This window comes from Leopardus geoffroyi, chromosome B2, assembly GCF_018350155.1.
Source record: "Leopardus geoffroyi isolate Oge1 chromosome B2, O.geoffroyi_Oge1_pat1.0, whole genome shotgun sequence".
Classification (NCBI taxonomy): Eukaryota; Metazoa; Chordata; class Mammalia; order Carnivora; family Felidae; genus Leopardus; species Leopardus geoffroyi.
In genome coordinates, this window is record NC_059332.1 from 150,711,421 (window position 1) to 150,735,098 (window position 23,678).

A 23,678-nucleotide genomic window follows, 5' to 3' on the forward strand; every position below is an offset into this window, starting at 1 on the left:
CCGACTGTCAGCAGACCTGCGTCCGGAAGGCACGTGTCTCACCGAGGAAAGCCAGCTCCCGGCAAAACCCCCTACGACAGCCCCCATTTCAAGTTGCTTGAATGTGCAATGGGTCTTGAGGCATTTACGTTGTGGAATGGAAAGAATTTGGTTGTTTCTCCATGGCCCTTTCTGAAGGGTCTAGAACCCAGTTCCAAAGTCAACAGAAGCCCGACTCAAGGAAACAACTCGGTCTTTTCGGGTCATTCTCTCTGTGAGGACACAGGGCCGTAGAGAGAGCGGCCGAGGGCCGGTAAGCCCTGGACTATTTATTATGTAAGGCTGGGGGGTGCGTTGCTGGATCGCACCTACGCAACGACTCCTGGCTCCAGATGCGTTTGTTTTCAACAAAATGGATGTGGAGTAAGTGACATTCTGTCAGCTGGGGCTCGGAGGGGTGGCCCTGGGAGGCTGGAAACGTTACAGCCACATCTGCCGGCAGGGGTTTCGCCCACCTGTTCAGGCTACCCGGCTTCTCCTTCGAGTTCTAGCACTTTATTTATTTTGCTTTTTTTAAAGTAACCTCTACACTCAACGTGGGGCTCGAACTCATGACCCCAAGCTCAAGAGTCGCACGCTCTACCGACCAAGCCAGCGGGCGCTTCTTAGGAACGGTAAATTATGTCGTGAGGGTTTGCGTTTTCGTTTGTGATTTGAATGGGAAGTGAGGCAATTTCAGTCTCCTTTCTCCTGGAGCCCTGCAGCCGTCAGCAGAGTCTTAGTCGAGGAACGCCAGCATTCATGAAAGAAAGACTTACGCTCATCTCGTTTAGAAAGTTTAGAGACAGAGGTCTACTTCTGGGCCCCTAACGTGTGAACATTGACTTGGGCTCATGGAGCGCGATTGGGGGTAAATCTCTCAGGGTGGCCGTGAGGCCTGGGGGCCGGAGAAGTACAAGGGGACCCTTCCCCCGTGTCCCCGAGATCGCTGAGGGCGGCTGCGTGCGTGTCTAGGGACCACAAGAGCAGTCAGAAGGGAGAGGCTTCATTGACACGCATCTTCAGTTTGATGTTGGTCGGAATTGAATCGCTTCCTGAGCAGAGCCGGTTTCTAAATTTATTTCACTGATCTCTCCCCAGTGTGGATGCATAGGTACCGCAGAACGGACACGGCAACGTGCCTGCACACAGCCAGCAGCAAGGGAGACAGGCAAAGGGGGAACAGACTTGGAACAGACAAGATGGCTCAGAGACACTTAGTGTTTGTGGCTTAAGGGAGAAGTTGCTTCGAGGTCTGGGCTCCAGAAAGCCTCCAGAAGCAAGAGATTCTTCTCGAAGCTCACAGTACCCACACTGGGCAATGTCACGGGGCAGTCACAGTGGACGTGTGGTCTCACTTGGGGTCCTGACTTATGCAGGCAGTGACTCGCTGTGGGTGCAAGCCAGGTGCTGTGGTGATGTCTCGAGGACGGCTTCTGCTCCTGAGTTCCAGCACTTTCTCCTAATTTACGGTAGCCCACGGGTGGGGCTGGGGCGGGCCTGGGGGGAATCAGGACGATCTCGCTGAGAAGTCTCCCAGCAGCCTGCTCTTCAGATGGACGCTGGGGGTCTTCAGAGGAAAGGTTTGCTAACAAGGTGCTAGAAGGATGTCCTCTGGCTGGCTCTGAGTCTCAGCTGAAATGACAGGTGACAAGCGCTCTGTGACCTGAAGGAGGAGGCTGACGGTCTGGGCAAGGCTGCCCAGGGGCCATGGGAGAGGCCCTCGGACTCTAACCTCTTGCCCACCTCTGCCCCGACAGAGGAGGCCAGGCCCTCGGGGCTAGCGAGGGGTTCTTGGGAGAATGCTGACCTCCTGCTAGGGATGTTCCCTCTGGTCCTTGTGCGGGGAGGGGGAAGGGGGTGTCTGCCAGGAGGAGAGACTGATATCCCTCCTGGATGCCTGGGGGGGCGTCCCTCGTCCGTGTGGGGCTGCTTCCCAGGGGGCCCGGGCTCTGCGGGCCGCTACACCTGAGGCAGCAGAGAGGAGGGGCGATGATGGCAGGTGACGCTTACCTTGCAGGCCCGCTGAAGGCTGTCACCGAGACCGGACGAGACGTTCGGTACCCGACAGTGACGGAAGCAGAGGGTGGCAGAGGGTGTGCCCCAGTGCTGCCCGAGAGCCAGGGCTGCGCGGACGGCCGTGGGGAGGCGTGGGTCCCCTGTGGGTTCCCGCGGGGCCCAGCCCGTGAGCACAGAAACGTCTAAGTGAGCGTCCTCGACTGCCTTCCTCTCCCGGGACCTGTTCTGGTGCGGGGGATCCTGGAGTGCAGGAAAGGAGCCAAGCCCTTGGCCTCGTGGACCCGACCCCAGCTGGCGGGACAGGCGGTAAGCCGCGGAGGCGGGAGTGAAAGCGACCGTGGGAACAGGAGACCGAAGGAGGGTCTTCCGGAAGTTGGGGTCTCTGAGGGGGAGCTGGGGAAGCGCGGGGTGAGCCGTGCAGAGGCGGGTGCAGGGCGTTCCGGGGGGCGGGGGCAGGAGCGCCCCGAGGGCTCGGAGGTCAGTGTGGCTGGAATGTGGTCGGCAGGGGCCAGGGGACCTTCTGGTTCCTTCTCTGAAGAGCAGAGGAGGGAGGGCCGAGGCCTGGGCCTCGGGACCAGCTGGCTGTGGTGCTGGAGAGGGCAGGGCCCAGGTGGGCGTAGCGTGGGGGCGTCGTCCGGGGGACGGGGCGCGGCCTGGCCAGGGAGGGCCCAGTGGCCCGACTGCAGGGCAGGCCGCTGGAGGCGCTGGCGGGCTGGACGGCGTGAGAGGGGCGCAGGCAGGTGCGAGTCAAGGCTTTGGCCTGGAGCAGCGGGGGCGGGGGTCAGGCCGGCAGAGATGTGTGCAGGTGGCGGGTCCCTCAGCCCTCCGAGCGGGCGGACAGGCGGGGGTCTGGGGCTCGGGAGCCACGTCCGGGAGCTGTGTTCGCAGGCGGACTGTGAAGCCGTGGGCCTGGCGGAGGTGGTCTGCAGCGGGTGTGGACGGAGGCGGTGGGGGGGCGGGGGCGCGGACTGATCTGGGCAGCACCTGTCGCTCCCCTAATTCTCCCCCTGGTCACCAGGGAAAGATGCGGCCTGGGGCAGGCGGGCGAGGGACACCTTCTCCTGGCTACAGAGAGACGGGAGCGCCCCAACCGCCAAGCACCAGGAGGGACATCAATTCCCATGTGGCTCCTTCTGCCGAAAGGAGGTGTACAAACGTGAAAGGAAACATTGTTTCAGTTTCCCATAATGTTCCATGCTCTGTTTTTACCGGAGAGAAAATGTCTCCAAATTGCATTTTACTTTTAAAACTAGGAGGCTATGGGTTTTTTGTTTGTTTGTTTCTTAACGTTTATTTTTTTATCTTGAGAGAGAGAAGGAGTGTGCAAGTGTGCACACGCAGGCGGGAGGGGGTGGGGAGGGAGAGAACCCCGAGCAGGCCCACACTGCCAGCGCAGAGCCCGACGTGAGGCTTGAACCCACGAACCACGAGATGAGATCATGACCTGAGCCGAAATCAAGAGTCAGACGCTCAACCAAAGGAGTCCCCAGGCTCCCTGAGGCTGCCGTTTTTGTTAAAATTGGCCAAATTTGGAAAACTTCCCCAAAGGGAATCAAGTAAATTCCCCGGTTGCTACTTATAAATCTGGCCTCTTGAGGAGTATCAAATGGAAAGGTTTGTGAAAGTGTCATTGTCTGGGCACCCCCTCCCTCAGGTGGGGCGTCTGCCTTGCACTGCAGGGAGGGCAGTGGGGGTGGTGAGCTGGCGGCAGGGGAGGCAGGGTGCAGGAATGGGGGGGAGGGGGTGGGGGAAGCACAGGAAGGGATGGGGCAGCAGAGGAGGTGAGGGGAGGGCCAGCAGGGGAGATGAGGCAGGGGCAGCAGGGGAGATGAGGGGAGGGCCAGCAGGGGAGGTGAGGTGGGGCAGCAGGGACAGTGAGATGGGGGAGGCAGGGGGCAGGAATGGGTGGGGGGAGGAGGTAGGGAGGGGGAGCATGGGAAGGGGAGGGGCAGCAGGGGAGGTGAGGTGGGGCAGCAGGGGAAGTGAGAGGGGGGAGGCAAAGTGCAGGAATGGGTGGGGGGAGGAGGTAGGGAGGGGGAGCATGGGAAGGGGAGGGGCAGCAGGGGAGGTGAGGCGTGGGCAGCAGGGGAGGGGAAGGGAGTGCCAGCAGGGGAGGTGAGGTGGGGCAGCAGGGACAGTGAGATGGGGGAGGCAGGGGGCAGGAATGGGTAGGGGGAGGAGGTAGGGAGGGGGAGCATGGGAAGGGGAGGGGCAGCAGGGGAGGTGAGGCAGGGACAGCAGGGGAGGTGAGGGGAGGGCCAACAGGGGAGGTGAGGCGGGGGCAGCAGGGGAGGTGGGGCGTAGGGCATGGAAAGCCAGTGACCCAGTGGAAAGAGTTCTGAGTCTCCGGGCTCCCCCTCCAAGATGGATGAAGATCCAGATGGAAGGAGGGGTTAATGCCCGGGGGCAGGACTGTCCATAGGAGGGATGGGGTCACATGACACAGGTGAGACCTGCCCACAGAACCTTCTCAGGAAGTGGGGCCCGTGGTCCCAGGCGCTGCTGCGGGAAAAGTCGGCTTCCTCCGGAAAGGGTGCCACTGGGACGTAGTCCACACGGTACAACGGTCCACGCGAAGTATACAGCTCAGGGGTCTGCAGGAAATTCGCCACACGTGGCCCGTCGTCACCACGACCAAGTTTAGGGTATCACTGTCGCCCCCAAAGACACCCTGAACCCCGAGTGGTCCCGCTCACCCCCCGCTCAGCCCCTCGGGTGTAGGCGGCCACGACCCACTTGGTGTTTCTAGGGATTTGCCTGTTCTGGGCGTTTCCTATAAACGGAATCATACAACATGAGGTCCTTTGTGGCTAATAACACGGTTTTTGAGCTCACTTGGTGCCAGTAAAGATCAAATAAGATGACGTTTGTGTACGTGAAGCCACTCTCTGTTATTAAATTTCGATCATTTTGCCTGGGTTTGGCGAGCCCGGCCCCTTCTGATAACTGTGTCCTTTGATCTCCCCCCATAACAATAATTAGTTACAAATAAATCAACAACTAAGAGCCTACTGAGAATTGCTTCGCGGGCTGCTCCTCAAACACACAATAAATTTCCCTTCGGTTTGGTTCAGTGCTGGTGGAAGGGTCAGGAACGGAGGGGCATGGCGGGCGTGGGCGAAGGAGGGCTTCCGGCTCCCGGCGGCCGCTCTGAACAGGGACTCTGAACAGGCTGGGGGACGTGGCTGAGTAGCGTGGTCTCTGAGCACAGACCGAGCGTGTGCTTCACGCTTCCCACGTTAGGTACCTGCCACGTTCCAAGTCCCGAGTGAGGCGGGCTGGGTGGGGATTGCCACCAGAATAAGGAAAAAGGAAAAAGTCACATAGGTCATAGAGCCGCGGGGGCTCTAAAAACAGGGCAAAGCGTTTTTGCAGCGTTTATGACTCTGTCTTTTCAACCGAGTAGGAAACAAGGAATTGCCCCCATTACACAGAAGGGGAAACCGAGGCAGGGATAATGATCTATTTCATCCAGGCCCTCCTTCATCTGGTCCCTGGTGGCAGTGTTGTGTCAACCTTGTGGGTTGAACTGTGCCCCACACATTCATATGTGGGAGTCCCACCCCCAGGACCGTAGAATGGTCATCTTTTTAAAAATCTTTCTTTTAGAGAGAGTGTGAGCAGGGGAGAGGGGCAGAGAGAGAGAGAGAGAGAGAGAGAGAGAGAGAGAGAATCTCAAGCAGGATCCATGTTCAGCACAGAGCCCGATGTGGGGCTCGATCCCATGACCCTGGGATCGTGACCCGAGCTGAAATCAAGTCGGACGCTCAGCCAAGTCACCCAGGGCACCATGAATGGTGATGCTATTTGAGGGTTGGGTTTTTGCTGAGGGCATCAAGTTACGTGAGGTCATTTGGGTGGCCCGGGTCTAAGATGACTAGTGTCTGATTTAAAGGGAACTTTGGACGCAGAGAGCGTAAAGGAAGGTGGCCGTCTACAAGCCGAGGACAGAGGCCTCAGAAGGAAGCAGCCCTGTGACATCCTGACACTGGGCGTCCAGCCTCTAGACTGTGAGACAGTAAACGTCCTTGTTAGGCCACCCAGTCAGTGGCATTTGTCACGGTAGCCCAAGCGGACGAACACGGTCCTGTCTCCTTGAGCCCACACGCTCTGGTGCAGCCGGCGGGGGGGTGGGGGGAGGGGGCCTTGTGAGGATTGTGGCTTCGTCAAATCCCAGTGTCCGTACCCCGAGCTGCCTCCGGTCCCCTCCAGGGCTGTGTCTACACGGCAGAAGGAAAAGAGCAGAGAACAATGACCGGTGAGCTCGGCCCGTGGGGCTGGCCATGCAGCGGAGACACGGAAAGGACCCTTTGCCCGGCAGAGTTTCTCCTTGAATCATTCCAAGCCGTGTCTCCATCAGGTCCAAGAACAGCCAGTTCGGCAGGACAACCGAAGCAGCCGTCCAGCCTCAGGGAGGTGACCAGTAGGCCGTGCATGCCTTCGTCCTCTGGCTCAGGAGCGCCTGCAGAACCACTGAGATGCCAGGACCGAAAGCGTCAGAAAGACTGCCCCGGACCACTACCACTCGGCGTGGAGACTGCCTTTAACACCTAAGGCGACGTGCTCCTGACCACCAGCATCGGCGTGACCATCAGGCGGTTGGTGACGGAGTCGCAATGTTTGCGGGCTCACTCGCTCCCGCCTGGCCTCAAGGGTGGGGACCACGCCAGGGTCAGGCACACACACAACGACCCAGCTACTGACCGGGCCCTTCCCACGGGCCACGGGCCACGGGCCACGGGCCACGCCAGCGGGGCAGTGAGTTCCTGCGGTGGGGGGGGGGGGGGGAGGGACCCGGCAGAAGACCGTGCGAGGAGCAGGTCTGCACGGGGAACGTCCTGAGAGTGGGGGGCCGGTCCCACCTGGCTCAGCGTGGCCATGGTCCTCCTGTCATCACACCATTTCCTGGCCCTGCTTTGGCTCGGGTCTTCCCCCAAAAGCTCGCTCTGGCAGGTCAGGAGGCCGAGGTCTGTGTTTCTCAGACGCCGCTGTCCCACTCAGCAGCACTGACCACAGCTCGCGGCCACCTCTGGGGTCAGGTGTCAAAGTCTCCTTGCTTCTTTTTAAAAACGTTTATTTATTTATTTAGCGCGTGTGACAGAGAGAGCGCACTTGCAAGGGGGCAAGGGGCAGAGGGAGGGAGAGAGAGAGAGAGAGAGAGAGAATCCCAAGCAGGCTCCGAGCTGTCAGCACAGAGCCCGACGCGGGGCTCGATTCCGGGAACTGTGAGATGGTGACTGAGCCGAATCCAGAGTCGGACGCTTAACCGACTGAGCCCCTCAGGCGCCCCTCAAAGTCTCCTTTCTTTTTCATCCTTTATGAACTGCGTGTTCCGGGCAGGTTGCTCCGGAAATCTGTTTCCTCGTCCGCAGAATGGCTCCGACCGTGGGGCTGCTTGTGAGGTCACTCGAGGTGGCCCCTAAGGCACTCGGCGTGGGGTCAGTGCGCGGCAAGCGGGGGGTCACCCGCGTGGTCCTGATTGTCCCCCGTTTCCCATCCAGCCGGAAGAAGCGTTTCCATCATGACTCCTGCGCGTGGGAAGTCCTGGTCGGCAGAACTGACCCTTCCCGGTCCTGATCCCGGGACCCCGGACATCCAGGCTTTCTCTGCGTCCTTCCGGATGCTTCTGGATGCTCCCGGATGCTCCCGGAGCAGGTCAGGCCTGCGCGCCTAAACTCAGGTTATTGTTTCCTTTCCTCGCCTACTACCTGCCCATCCCCCCACCAAAAACCCCTGCTTCCCTTTGTCATCGTTTATACCTCGATAACAGACACAGTTCTCCCATTTGGCCGAAGCCTCAATTTGAAAATGAGCTCGGACTCTCCTTTACTTCGCATCCATTTGGTCCCCAGGTGGTGTGGGTGCCCCCTGCAAGGCGCCCCCGGCCCCGCCCGCCTCTCCCCTTCACACGGCGGCCCCGTCAGGCCCTGTCTCTGCAGTCGTGGGTTTCCTGAGCTGGCTCCTGCTCCTTCCAGCGCCCACAAGTGCCACCAGACGGCGGGAGAGCGCGTGCTCCCTCCCCCATCACTGGATGAAGGACCCTCGGGAGGACCCAGCCGGGGAGGAGGGAGCCACCCGGGGACAGCACGCGCAGTGCTGTGAGCCCACGTTAGAGGCAGGGGACGGGCCTGGGGACTTACCTCGTTCGGCTCATGGGGTTCACCTAAACCCCAATTACCAGCCTGCAGTGTTGTTCTGGACGAGGACGCAGAGGCTCCGAGAGGCTGGTGACCTCGTCTGTGATCACACGGCCGGCGTGAGCGAGGCCTGACATGAGATTTTCAGACTCCAAGGCCCGATCTCCTCCCCATGCTACGCTCGGTGTGGCTGGAGGAGTCCTAGCGGGAAAGGCAAGGGCTCTGTCTCTTCGGGTGCAGACCCTCACCCCTCCTCCCCTGTGCCTCCTCCCTCCCCAGCACCTGCTTCTTCCCCAGCAGAGTCGGCCCCAGCTGGTTTAATTGTCCCCTCTGCCTCCCCCAGTCCCCTGGGAGCTGAGGGCCAAATGTGACAGTCGCACCCTGCTGACAGCTGTCTCTTGAGGTTTTCCTGTTGAATTATTTAGAGGCCCCCAGGGTGTCCTCTCTTAACCCCGTCCCCACATCCTGGCGATGGGACTCCTTCCCTGAGCACAGACATCATCATCTCTGCTACAGGCCTCGTGAGTTCAAAGGCTTGAGGAGACCAAGTCTGGAAATAGCCGCTTGGACTCTGGACACCAGGACCGGGTGGTGACAAGGGCCAGCAGCCTGGACGGGAGCGGGTCTTCCCCTCAGAGGACACTCACGGGGCCTCTGGAACCGGCTCCATCCAGCTCTGCTGGGGGGCGGGCTGACGGTGGGAGAGACAGATGGTCCCGAGGTGGGGCCGGGTCCCATTAGTAACAAAGTATCAGTTTAATGGCCCTTCCCAGCAATAACTTTTTCCTCCAAAACGTTTTGTTTTGCCTCCAAATGTCCTAAGACATTTTAAATGGGCGGGAAACTGACCCGGGCCCTGAGCTGGAGGCTGGACTCCTGTGCCTGCCGTCCACCCGCACCCACGAGGCCTTCCACCTGCGGCAAAGGACAGGCACCCGCGTGTGTCGGGACCATCGTGGGGCCGCATCTGGGATCCGTCCGAGCCTCCTCCGTGGGGGCCTGTTCTGTTTGCATTCCCCGTCCTCGGTTCAAGTCCTGTCCGCTCCAGTCACAAACGGGAAAGAGCGAGCGGTGGGAACACACACGTGCAGTGGACCCCGGTGACGGGACCCAGCCGGTCTCGGGGGACAGGGCAGGCGGGCAGGGGTAGCCACTGCTCACAGAGTGCGCGTTTGGGACCCTGGACGCGCACGGCCCAGTTCGAGACCATCGTCCCATCTCGGGCTCCGGCCGGGGTCTTCGGAATCGGGGCGTGCAAGCAAATGCAGCGCTGGGTGGGACTGGAGGTTCCAGAGGGTTCCTCACACACGGGTGGGGGCAGCCATCTCTGCCAGTTAAGCCCTGAACGGGGTGCCCAGTTCAGGCTTGGATTTGCTGGGTGCAGGGTGAACTGGGTGATGCTGGGGACAGTGGGCAGGGCTGACTCAGGGGAGCCCTGGCAAGAAGGGGGAGCCCCAGGAGGAGGGGGAGCCCGGCAGGAAGAGTCTGCTCGTGGCTCCTCGGACGTCAGCAGCAGGTCTGAGGAGAAACTCGGGAAACTGAGGACCCGGCTGGCTGCGGTGGGGTAGTCACATGTGCAAAGGTGCAAGCCCCACCCAAAGACATGGTGTCCTTGACCTTGACCTGGGCAGGGTTGCCATGGAGACAAAGTGATGTTACAGACAAGTGTCTCAGGGAGGGACGACCCCGATGCCAAGAGGAGGGGCTTTGCCTCTATGTGGATTGGATCTGCCCAGCTGCGGGGAGCATGGGGGCAGGGACCAGACCCCGAGGACGTCAGGTGGCTCCCATCCTGTGGACCTCCCAACACGTGTGGGCACTCTGGGGGGCGGGACTGCAGTTCGGGAGGTTGGTGGCCACCCGAGCTCACACTGGCTCCAAGCAAGACTTTTCCAGACGCTCCCCTGGGGACACCTGAGTTCCTGGCTGCACTGCCGCCTGCCGCCTCTGGGTCCCCTGGCTCAACCCGCCTCCCACCGCCCTCCCCCGCCCCGTGCCACCTCAGGACTTTGCAGTCGAGCTCTTGTGTGTCTGCTGTTAATGCTTCTCCTGTGTTACTGCCATCGATTTGCTGGATTCTTCCCAGGTCCTACTTGAGGGCCGGGGATGGGCTTCGTCTTTGGACACCCGGCACGAATGTGGTATGAGCCCTGCATTGGGTGCTCAACACGCATGAGGCCGATGGCACCAGAAGCAGGTCGGGTGTGGACGCGGAGGTTCAAGGTTGGAGGCATCACTGCACGTTGGCAATGAAAACCTGCCCATCAGGAAGATGGATGGACAGGTGGGGAAGGGAGACAGGGCCAGGCTCCTGGCCATGTGGGGGGTCATGTCGTAAAGGGCTTCAGTGAGGATATTTGAGCTGTGCCTTGTGGCGCTTGGGATGTTCTCAGCAGTAGGGGCTCAGTAAATGCTAAGAAGAAAGCTAGTATGTGTCAAGGGCTTGGTATTTGCCCGGCTGTCCTCAGTGTCCTCCGTGCCTCATCTCCTGTTGGCCCCACGAGACGCGGGTTATTCGTATCCCGGAGGAAGAGACAGGGGCTGAGAGACGGAGGTGACCGCTCCAAGCCCCCGCCTGCAGCCGGTCTGACTTGGACCACGCGTGCACGATTCCAAAACCACGGGTTTCCACCCCCCCAGCTGCGGGAGCGGAACAGGAGGGAAACACACACACACACACACACACACACGGCCAACATGTAAGAGGTTTCCACGCCCTCCGAAGTCCCGCAGACGTCCTGTGCTGACTTGCAGGCCCAGAGCCCGCCCCTTGGTGGGGCCTGACAGCTCCCGAAACAGGCCCCGCTGTTACAGCTCCCCAGGGCGCCCCTGAAATGCTTCGTCCTCTGTGCTGGGGGCCGGTGGGGAGAGCGTGCAGGGGTGGGGGGTGTGAGCATGAGTCGGAGTGGGGCATTTGTCTGGCCAGTGGCTTCTGCAAGTGGGACGGCCAGTGCAGGCAGCGGCCTGAGCAGACCGGACCTGCGCCCCGTGCCAGCGGGGACAGGCAGCGTGTTCTGGGGCGTGTCGCCAGGTCCCTGCAGGCCGTGCGTTCCGGGCTCTCGTCTCAGGACGCCCCGAAGCCAACGTTCTGCGCTAAGAATCTGCCCTTTGACGTTTCCCGGGGGGCGTTTTCACTAACTGTTCAGAAGTCCCTGCTGTTTGTTTCTTTTCTGAGAATGAAACTCACACTTTCTTTTCCACTTGATCCATCCCCAACTCTAAACGCAGATTCCGAGCGGACCAGGCCTCCAAGGTGTGGATGGACGCGCCCAAGGCTGGTTGAGCCGCAGGCCCCAACGTCCCCATGTCTGCGGCTGCTGGCGGCCTAAGGGCCACACGACCACGTCGGCCCCCAAAGAGCAGGGCTGTTCCAGGGGACTTCTGGGTGCTGTCATGAGTGACTCCCCCCAATTCTCTTTCCAAGCCACGTACTTAATTTTCCAGGCTTTTTCCACGGGCTGCGTGCCCCCCACGCTGCCTCCGCCGGGTCGGGTGTGCCCTGGCCCAGCCGTGGGCTGATAATTATAGCACCGTCTTCCCGCCGGGTCCCACGAAGAGCAGACCTGTCGTTGGGTGTGTCCCGTTGATCGCCCGACCGGAAATTTGTTTTTAAGTACTTAAGCCGGTAAACATCACTTTCCCCTCGAACCGGGACGGCTGTATTATCCCAAGACATCTTTAATTACAGGCGTGTGAAGAAATACCAGCACGGAACACCGGGTTTCTCTCTTAAGCACAAACTCAGTTTCTTCAAGCTAAGCCAACAAAGCAGATTATGCTCGAACCGTCGGCAGGGAGACGAACTCGTGCGTCCTGTCACCGCTCCGGGGTGGCCGAGTGTCTCTTCTGTCCTGTCTTGTCCTGTGCCGAGCGAGGCCCGGAGCTGACCGCTACCCGCTCTCCACTGCTCCTGCCCTTGGAGGGAAGGGGCCCCGGGGGGGGGGGGAGGGGGCGGGCTGTTCAGTCAGATACAACCTGCTAGGACTTTGGCAGGACTTTAAAAGTTAGACGTCTACACGTATGACCTACTAAAATCTTCAAAGTCGTGGGAAATATGTTCTTAAGCAAAGGTCATAGAGGATGTGAGCAAACAGAGACCCACTGAGCACGTGCTACACGGCCACCTGCTGCCAGGTGTGGGGCGGGGAGCAGCCCCGTGGGCAGAGGCTCCAGGGCTGACAGCTGGGGACGGGGCAGTGGGGGTGCTGGGGGGGGGGAGGTGCGGGGCTGGGACCGGATGTGCGGAGTGGCAGGCCCCCTTCAGTCTCCGTCAGCTAGAAGATGGGAGCCTCCGAAGCGACTCCAGGGCCAAGGGTCACGATCGCCCCCTTCCCACAAAGGGGAGGCAAGCATGGGAAGGACGAGGTTTGGCCTGGGCCCGGTGCAGGGAGGGGACGGGTGCTGGCGGTGGCTGGCATTTATGCACACCCCTGCAGTCGCACCACGGGGCTGTCACATTCGCGTCTTCTGTGAGTCAGGACATGGCTGTCGGGGGTGGGGGGAGGCGGCGGGGGGCGTGGGCGGGGCCGGAGAGACAGGCGTGACCGGTCACATGACGCGTGTGCGACGCTCTGGGGCTGAGGGTCCAGCAGCCGAGCCAGCGATGACATTTCCATCGGGTGCCAGAGGGCAGGGCAGGGCTCTGAGGGGCTGGCGTCCCGGCTCACGCCCCCATTTTCTCTGAGAATTGGAACTGAGGTTATTTCCGAGATCGGGGCAGCAGGGTACGGCCTGTGGCTGGAGAAAACGGGAGAGGCCTGAAGACCAAGTACCAGCTGGTTGGAAATCTTCTATTGTCAACAATGGTGGCCCGCTGGTCACTCGACTGCCTGCAGCCGACCGACAGGGCCACCTGAGGCCTGGACACAGGGGCTGCTGTGGTCGAAATACACCAGTGATAACGAGCCCCCCCAGGCCCCAGGGGCTCCTGAGGACGCCTCTGGCCCCTGACCCCCAAGGCAGACCTCTGTCACTCTTAACTTCCTTGTCACTGAGCCCCATCAAGGATGTGTATCAACTGCTCTGTGTCCTTGTCTCGCACGAGGCTGACACAGGACGCCAGCCCCCCCGCCAGGAGCCAGGTCTGAGCCTCCTCGTCCTGCCCCTGGGGCCCGGACGGCACCGGCGCTCAGGTGTGTTTGGTCCACGGAGCTGGCGGCCTCGTGGTGACGTCCAGCTGGCGAGGGGTGGCCGTGTCTCGCCTGACTCTGCCTTTAACGACTCCCCGACCCGGAGCATGATGACCCTCGTCCGTAAGTAGGGCAGATGACAGGGCACCCGGATGCTTCCTCCGACTCCTCTGAGCTGGGGCTCAGGGCCTCCTAACGGGGCTCGCACGGTGAGCTTGGGTGCAGGAAAAGGCCGCTAGACCCCAGTCCTCTGCGCGTGTGCGTGCGTGTGCATGTGTGTGTGGGGGGGGCCCTGTGTGTGGGCACACTGTGGTTTCCTTTCTGGGAGGAGGGTCTGGTGCTTTCATCGGATTCCCAGCCCGGCCCTGAATTTGGGGCCCCGAGAGCCCAGCACGCGTGCTGACTGTTGGTTGCTACCCTTTTCGTCCGCGAAACCCTTGAAAAAGAGACAGATTCTGGGCCTGTGGGGGGACGTTGAGCCAGGTCACGGCCCGTCCCCCCCATTTCACAGACCTGGGAGGACCTGGGCCAGACGCTCAGCGAGTGGCAGAGCTGAGGCCGAGACCCGGGCCTGTGGACTGTTCTGTCACCGACGCCGGCTGCCGACACACAGAAGTACGTATAGTCATGTGACGGACACGGTCTCATGGAAGCTTTTTAGTAATTCTTCGGTGTAAAAATGTGACTTATTGACTTAAACTCTTCAGCGCGATTTTTAAGTGGGTTAATTGCTTGTGAGGACTCAGTGGCTCCAGCCTCCCATCGAGTTAGGGACAAACAGCCATCTCCTCGAGTTTACATCACATGCGCCTGTACACGCAGATTTTCAAAGGGTTTCTTCCTGCAGGGACAGGACGTGTTATCCTGTAGAATTTCGGCTCAATGGCCCATTCTGCCCAGGAGACCCAGAGGGCTTTCGGTTACCTGGGGGCTGGGACAGGATAGGTCACAGGGTGCCAATGTAAATAACTGTGAGTTTACCCAGGACAAAGGATCAAAGATTGGCCCGTTCACTTCCGTAGCAATCACCCCAAAGAAAAGGCAGAACCAGAGCCAAGAGATCAACTTACAATATTACAATGCAAGTTTTGGGCTGGTAAAAAAAAAATACTAGACTTTCTATTGTATCGTAATACAAAGCACAATATGCCACAGCGTTTGTTCCCGGAAGACTTCCCAAATGAGTAGAAAGCCGCCCGCTTCCTCAGATTAGTTCCACGGCCATGACTGAGGAGGTATGAGCCCCCCATCTCCCCTCTCAACACTCTGAAACTGCCCGGTCTGATTGCTAACCAGTTCCTCGGGATCTCGGAATCTGCAAAATTCACATACTTAAAACGAACTGGCTTTTAGATAGGGCAAGCACCACCCTGGGTCCTCAGCCTGGGGGGCCAGATCTTGGTTTCTCCCATGACGCTCAGTGCTGCTGGGGACCAGGTGATGTGTGCAGGGCCAGGCTCGCTGGAGAAAAGTCAGTGTGTGGGGACAGAGGCAGGAGCGCGGGCCAAGGAGGGATGGTGTCCAGCAGGCCCAGGCTGGCCGGGGAGCGGGTTTCGGTGTCCAGATGGCAGGAGCCCAGAGGCATCAGGGCGTTACGAGACGAGGGCGGGTCTATGGCGGCCCATCTTCCTTCCTAAAGCCCCCTCCCCACGTGTCCAGAGGCTGCCATGGGGTGGGAGTAGCGGGGGGCGGAGGGGGACCAGCGAGGAATGGAACTCAGCGAGGCTGAGCGTTTACCTGAAGACCGCATGGTACCTAAGCGGGTCAGACGGGTTCGGCTGGCCTGAGTTGAGGCACTGGCCCCGGGCTGCTCGTCAGCACCACCCTGGGGTGGACACAGCGGAGGAAGAATCCCTCAGTTGCAGGGGACAAGAGTGAGGGGCTCTTCGCCCCTGTGAGTGGTCGGAATGACCTCCGCACCCCCCAGAACCCCCTCCCCGATGCCTGTCAACAGAGGCCACTCGCTGGGCAGGGGTGGGGGGAGCAGGGAGGGTCCAGAGGCTCCTGGTGCAGGGACCTGGGCCAGATCGGCACCTGTGGACACGACGTGTGCATGCTTCAGAGCAGGCCACCGGCTCCGGGGACAGGTGGGCCGTCAGTGGTGTCCAATGTCACGTCACCCAACAGACCCCTGTCCCCCATCACCTCTTCTTGTTACAAACCCTTTCTGTGACTCGTTTCATCTTACAACCTGTGTTCCCAGAACGGAACCCTTGTGCTCCGATCCCGGAGCGTTTCTCGGATTCATGCCCCTCCTTCTGCTCCTGTGGCCCCTTCGTTCGTGTGTCTCCCTCCTGAGCAGAGTCCTCGTCCCTCTCTGGGTCTCTGCCCCTGCCAGACCCGCAGAGCCTGCTCCTAACCTATGGGCCTCCAGAAACGCCTCCACCTTCTCGACCGTGGCCCAAATTTCGTAGCTTGGTGTGGAAGGTTCTTCACAACAACCCCCTCCCTGAGTTTCCAGAATCTTCCTGACACGGGCCCCAGAGCCCCTGAACTCTAGCTCAAACCTCCTGCCCTCCTTTTAGCATGATTCACTCCCATGCCTGGCTGGGACTTGAACACGTCACTCCTTCCGCCTGGTCCGCCCTCACGTCCCCCCCAGCCCCTGCCACACGCAGCCTTCCCTGTGCAGTTCAAGGGTCCACGCTTTAAAAAAAGGTAAAGTACATATAGTATAGATTAACCACTAGCCATTTGAAAGTGTACAATTCAGGGGCGCCCGGGTGGCTCAGTCGGTTGAGTGCCCGACTTCGGCTCTGGTCATGATCTTGCGGTTCGTGAGTTCGCGCCCCGCCTCGGGCTCTGGGCTGACAGCTTGGAGCCTGGAACCTGCTGCGGATTCTGTGTCTCCCTCTCTCTCTGCCCCTCCCCTGCTCATGCTCTGTCTCTCTCTCTTTCAAAAATAAACAGAAATTGGGGCGCCTGGGTGGCGCAGTCGGTTAAGCGTCCGACTTCAGCCAGGTCACGATCTCGCGGTCCGTGAGTTCGAGCCCCGCGTCGGGCTCTGGGCTGAGGGCTCAGAGCCTGGAGGCTGTTTCTGATTCTATGTCTCCCTCTCTCTCTGCCCCTCCCCCGTTCATGCTCTGTCTCTCTCTGTCCCAAAAATAAATAAACGTTGAAAAAAAAAAAATTAAAAAAAAAAATAAATAAACAGAAATTAAAAAAAAAAAAAGAAAGCGTACAATTCGGTGGCACTTAGTACATTCAAAAGTTGTGCAACATCACCCTTGTCTTATTCCAAGACCCTTTCATCACCCCCAAACGCAACTCCATGCTCATCAAATGGCCTCTGTGTGCCCCCCACCCCAACCCCCAGCAACTACTGCTCTGCTTTCTGATGCTAAGGATCACCCATTCTGCTGGTTCCGTATAGAAGGAATCAGCGATAGGGGCGCCTGGGTGGCGTAGTCGGTTAGGCGTCCGACTTCAGCCAGGTCACGATCTCGCGGTCCGTGAGTTCGAGCCCCGCGTCGGGCTCTGTGCTGACGGCTCGGAGCCTGGAGCCTATTTCAGATTCCGTGTCTCCCTCTCTCTCTGCCCCTCCCCCGTTCATGCGCTGTCTCTCTCTGTCCCAAAAATGAATAAACGTTGAAAAAAAAAATTAAAAAAAAAAAAAAAGAAGGAATCAGCGATATGTGAACTTTCGGGTCTGGTGTTTTTTACCAGGCTACTGTTTTCAGGATTCGTCCATGTAGCATGTATCAGATTTCATCTGGTCTTATGATAGTCCCTTATGGTCCAATAATAGTCCCTTGTGTGGAGACAACACACGCATCCGTTTATTGGTTGAGGGACATCTGGGCTGTCTATGCCTCTGCCTACTGTGGGCAGTGCTGCCATTAACATCCGGGTACAAGGAGTCGTTTGAATTGCCTGTTTTCCACGGTTTGGGTGAACACTAAGAGTTTTAAAGTGGGCAGTGGTAATTCTATATTTAACGTTTTGAGGGACCATCAGGCTGGTTTTGAAGGTGGTTGTGCCGTTTTCCAGTCCCACGTTCACGCACAGGGGTCCACTTTCTCCACCCTGTCAACAACATTTGCTCTTTCCCATTTTTCTCGATTGTGGCCATCCGAGTGGGCATCGCGCTGTCTCCTCGCGGTTGGATAGGTGTTTCTCCGATGGTTAGAGATGGTGACCAACTTGTCATGTGCTTGTTGGCCATCTGTGTGTCTTCTTCGGAGAGATGTCCGCTCGTATCCTATGCCCACTTTATTTTCTAAAACAATTAAAAAAATTTTATTTAATGTTTATCTTTTATTTTTGAGACAGAGAGAGACAGAGCATGAGCGGAGGAGAGGCAGAGAGGGAGACACAGAATCAGAAGCAGGCTCCAGGCTCTGAGCTGTCAGCAGAGTCTGACGCAGGGCTCGAACTTGGCAACTGCGAGATCATGACCCGAGCCGAAGTCGGACGCTCAACCAACTGAGCCACCCAGGTGCCCCATTTTCTAAAAAAATTTTAAAGTTTTTTAAGTTTGTTTACTTATTTTGAGAGAGAGAGAGAGAGAGAGAGAGAGCGCAAGTCGGGGAGGGGCAGAGGGAGAGGGAGGGTCGGAGAGAGAATCCCAAGCAGGCTCCACACTGCCAACATAGAGCCCGACTCAGGGCTCCATCCCGTGAACCATGCGATCATGACCTGAGCTGAAGTCAAGAATCGGATGCTTAACTGACTGAGCCCCCCAGGCGCCCCTCCTTTGCCCATCTTAAAATTTTGTCACTTGTTTTTTTAATACTGGGTTTTAGAACTTCCTTATATATTTTAGATACCAGACGCTTACCAAATATGAAACTTGCATACATTTTCGCCCATCCTGTGGGTTGTTTCTCCGCTTCCTTGACAGTGGCCCCGACACACAAACAGCCAATTTTGATGAAGTAAGTCCCTTTCAGCTGTTTTGGCGTCACACCTACGCCTTCATTGCCGCGTACAAAACACTCCCGTGCTTTCCTCTAAGGGTTTTGCAGTCTTAGCTCTTACACTTGGGTCTGGTCCTCACTGAGTGAGATTTCGTACGCGGTGGACGTAAGGACACAACTGGGTTCTCAAGCGTGTGGGTGTCCACGTGCCCAGCACCGTGTGTCCCGCGGGCTGGTTTCCCATCCAATGGCCGTAGCACCTTGTTGAAAATCAATTGGCCGTAGATGTGCAGGTTCATTTTTGGACTGTCGTTCATATTCCATTGGTTCATATGCCATTGTTTTCATTGTTTGCATTTATACTGATGTGTATGACCGTCTCCAACACCACACTACTTTGGTTACTGTAGCGTCGTGGTAAGTTTCGAGCTTGGGAACTGCAGGTCTCTTCAAATCTCTATGAATTTTAGGGCTGGCTTTTCCACTTCTGCAAACAGAGAACCATTTTAATTGTAGTTCCTTTGGAGTAATACTGCCATCTTTCAAGCATGACGTATCCAGGCTACAAACACAGAACATCCCTCCCTCCACTTTGGTCTTTTCTCCCCAGCTCCCATCACTGACCTGCCACAGCCTTTCTTTGTAGCAACAACACAGTGTGTTTGCGTGTGTGCACCAGCGGTGCACCCCACCAACCCTGCACGTGCCCCCTCCCCAGCCCACTGGACCGCAGGGAGGCTCTTGTGTGGCCCGTCACGTCTGCAGGGACAGACAGGCTGCCTGCAGCGCAGAGTGCCCTCAATGCCGATTGGTTAAACACGTGTGTGAATTAAATGTTTGTTAATCAGTTTCTCTCTCGCGGACACTGGGATGGCGCGGTGAGAAACGTGCCTGTGATCCTAGAGCTGACAGTCTCCAGCTGACCCTTGAACAAGGGGGGCTCAAACTGCCTGGGTCCACTTGTATGTGGATTTTTTTTTTTTTTTTTTTGGATAACTACAAGACAGTGCTCTAAGTGATTTTCTCTTCCTGATGATTTCTCCCTAACATTTTCTCTTCTCTAGCTTACTTTATTGTAAGCATATAGTACAAGATACACACGTCTTACAAAATACATTTTCATCTGCTGTTGATGGTATCGGTAAGTCCTCTGGCCAACAGCACGCTCTGAGTAGTTAAGTTTCAGGGGGAGTCAGAACTGCACGTGGAGGTTTGACTCTGCAGACGGTCAGCACCCCTCAGCCCTGTGCTGTTCCAAGGTCAACCGTAGTAGGAAACGGTGACCAGATACAGTAACGCGGTGAGCCGTCGCGCTAGGAGATCTGGAGGGCTGACAGACGGTAATGGGAAAACCCGCGTATTTGTGCAGGCGGAGTTTTCGGGGCGCTTTGCCTGCAACAGTGCAGTGGCAGGAAATTCAACTCTTCGTCATAGCAATTCTCGTAAGGAATTTATACCTTATGATAAGGAAACGCTTTAGGGTTATCTATAATCCCGGAAACAATCTAAGGTCCGGCGATCACAGACTCATTCACACCCGCTATTCCATCTGTGGTATGTGTGATGGGATCAGGACGTTTAAGGACGTTTTTCAGGACGCCGAGCTGTACTCGTAACTCTAGGAATAGTGCACGTGCGCACACACACACACACACACACACACTATTTATTCCAAAATGTTAACGTTTTGTCATGTATCTGAGCGAGGGGATCATAGGTTAATTTTTAGTTTCCTCATAGTTTTCAGTATTTTACAACTTTTATTGGGAATATTTACTGACTGTTACAAAATAAGATTAACAAACCATCGCTAGAAATAAACACAGGATTTTACTGTGTTTGGTTGTTCTATCCCTGTGTCAATGGACATGATATTCAGAAAAGTCAAACCCCTCTCAGCCCAGAGGCAGACCTCATGGCCCCCAGTGTTATAAATATTCTCCTCTCTCCTTGTACTTCCCTCTACTTTCAGAACGTTATTGGCGGGAGCTCTCTGCCCAGAGGGCCTGAGACTCTCTAGCTCTTTCCGTCTCAAGGCCAACTTTCTTCCGTCCACTGAGAAACACAACTGACCTCACGCATGGCTGACTGCTCTTGGTTTGACGCGGTGACTGAGGCGCCGGCCCTGTGCCCCCGCGGGAGCCAGGGGAGGCCTGGGAGGTGGGGCAGCCAGCAGGAAACCCCTCTCCTGGATGGGATAATGATTGATCCCCAAGTCAGAGCCTGGTCTGAAGCAGCCTTGTGGACGATGGATGTGCGTCCCCCAGGTACCAAAGGGATCATTCTCTCCTCCTCTCTGTCGGTTTATGCAAGTGCAGCCTGGCTAGAGAAGAAACAAAACGGCCTACTGCGTGCACTAGCCTGAGCCCCCGGGTCCCTCCTGAGTGATGGGGAGAGGGTGGCAGGGAGGACGGAACAGTTCACGCGAGGAGTGTGGGCTGGGCAGGCCCAGGGCCTCTCAGGCTCGTCGGCACACAGCAAAGCCTCGGGTGGGCTCCTGGAGTGCATTTCCCGACGCCTAGGGGGATGCCGTGTGGCCTCAGAGCCTTTGGGAAAGATCTCGGAGAGTTCCTGGCGAGGCAGACAGACCCACGGTCGAGCCTCATCGGTGCCCTGGCGGGGGTCCAGGTCTGGAGGTGACTGATTAATGCTGCTTCTGCTCAGAGGTCAAGGGGGAATCTACCAGGAGCCAGGGAACTTGCTTTCTTCTGGAAGAAAACAAAAAACAAGCAAGGCAGGAACTTAATTTCCAGGGCAATTAATCTAGCACCTTTGGGGGTTTCACCAATAACTCAAGAGCTGCCTTCTGTGACCTGATCAAGGCGCTTGGGCAGGACTGGATCCCGGGGACCCGCACATGCACCCAATAAGTTACGCATTAAATGTGCACTCAGCCCTGCTGGCACCAGGGAGGGCGGAGGCTGCATCCCGGGAGGCGTCGGGTCCCGGCAGGAAGGGTCTGCTTTTGGAATGAGCCACAGAGATGGCAGGGGCTTCTCCCGGTTCCTGGAGCAAACCCACGGAAAGCAGTACTTTGGTGAGGTGCACCTGCGAGCCCGCCTGCGGCCCCCTCCCACAAAAGCCGCTCCTGGGTGCTGGGCGGGGCCTTGGGGCGGGCGGGGTGACCCATTGCCGCCCTCACCCTTCTCTGCAGGGCTCATGAAGAAAGCTTGCCCCGACAGATTTAGATTACGATTACACACGACTTTGTTTCCAAAAGTGTAGGCTTCTGGAGGGCAAAACCGTATGACAGCTTGTGAGTCCCACAGAGCGGCTTGCCCGTGACCTTGCACTGTGAGCGCAGGCAGGATATCATAACTTGTAAGAAATATGCACTTGTCACTCGGGTGACCCACGTATATTTCTCATGTCTGCTTGGTCCACATCCGTCTAGTTCATCCACAGCTCCCAGCTCACGGCTCCCGAAATCCTCGGGATTTTCTGGACCATGGGACAGGGAGCATCTTTTGTTATATTGTGTGGTCTCCTGCCCTCGGCTCCTGAGACGGAGGGTGAGGTGGGTGTCTTTTTCTTCATAACCAGCCGTCTCCTCCACGACCGGGTTCATGTTAATGAAGAAGGGGGCTGGTTGCCTGGGGAACCAAAGGTGACCTTGACCTCCGGAGAGGGGAGAGGACAGGAGCTGGAGCTTGAATCAGCCAGCGGCCAATGGTCTCACCAATCCCGCCTGTGTGACGAGGCCTCCGCCGAACCCGACAGAGCAAGGCTCAGAGAACGTCCAGGCTGGGGAGCCAGTAAGCGATCACGTGCACGGAGGCGGCCCCCAAGCCCCTCGGGGACAGAAGCTCCTTTGTTCCGGACCTCGCCCCATGTATCTCTTCATCTGGCTGTTGATTCGTGTCCTTTAATATTCTTTGTAATAAACCGGTAATTTAGTGACTAAACTGGTTTCCTGAGATCTGTGAACCTCTCTGGCAATTAATCAAGCTCAGGGAGGGGGTCGTGGGAACCTCTGATTTACAGCCAGCTGTCAGAAGCACAAGTGACGGCCTGGACTTGATTTCAGAGTCTGGAGCCGACAGTGTACGTGGGACAGAGCCCTTAACCTGTGGGGTCTGCACCGTCTCCAGGTAGACGGTGTCAGAGCTGAATTAATTGTAGGACCCCCACTGGTGTCACAGAATTGCTTGCTGTGGGGGGAAATCCCATCCTTATGTTGGAATTTGGTGTACCTGTATCTGTGTCTATAACCTTAAATTCAGGATTTAAACCATTCCTAGGGATCAGATAGGTCTACAAAAAAACAAAAGCACATCTCCTTTCCTTCCTTCCCTCCTTCCTTCCTTCCTTCCTTCCTCCCTTTTTTCTTCTTCCCTTCCTTTTCTTTTTCCTTTCCTTTTTTTGCAAAGTTTATTTTGAGAGAGAGCCAGCGCACAACCAGGGGAGGGGCAGAGAGAGAGGGACACACGGAATCCCAAGCAGGCTCCAGGCTCTGAGCTGTCAGCACAGAGCCCGACACAGGGCTCAAACTCACGGACCTCGAGATCATGACCTGAGCCGAAATCAAGAGTTGGATGCTTAACCAACTGAGCCACCCAGGCACCCCTTTCCTTTCCTTTTTTTTTTTTTTAACACTTAGTACAACTGTAGCTTTCTCCCCTCACCAAGAAATATTTGCGATGACCACTGTACATCTCGAGTGGTCACGTCGCACAAAGTTGTTCCTGCAGTTGTGAACCTGGGGCCCCGAAGATCACCACCAGCACACAGGGAGTGGGGTGTCGGGATCATGTGCTCACAGGTGCAGGGGCACACTCGGTGGGTGCCTGCTCCGGGCACCGGCTTGTAGACACACGGCCGTTTTCCGCAGTTTGCAGTGGACCCTTTGGCCAACATCCCAGAGAAGTGCAAAATGTCTGATTTCTGCAATGCGTTGGTGTGCATGAGCTGTTGTCCCAAATGTAAGTGCAGACTCAGAAGTCTCTTCTCTAAAAAAGAAAAATGGGAAAAGGTAACTGCTCGACTCCTAGAACGGGACCAGATTTAAGACACCTAGACCCCGGACCCAGGGTAGCACCTTGAAGTAACAGGTAAAAGAAGGTGCCAGAAGGATCATAAAAATCTGTATGCCCTGATATGTATGACCCACCCCCCCATGACCGGTAAGTACGAGGATGATTGTCTTAACGGAATAGCTTAAACAAGTGACCATGGCCGTCAGAGATGAGGAAGCTAAAGGGCGGTCCTTGTTGTAAGTGACCATCTACACTCAAACCGTGACGTTGCTTGGGTTACAGTTTCTGGGCCCATCACAGAAATACATCCTGTGCCAACAGTTAGCCCTGGGAAGAAGCTCCCGATGACGCAGCGAAACTGCCCAGAAGTGGGGAGTTAGATGTGCGGGCGTCCCAGCTGCCCGCAACCCCGCACCTGGAAGGGCCCTCTCTTCGCTGTCTCCGTTCCCAGGGCAACGCAGCGCTGGGGCTTGGGGAGACCCCACCGCATACGCTGGCATTCTTTCCCTCCCGCCGCTCAAGGGAACGTCCAACGCCCTG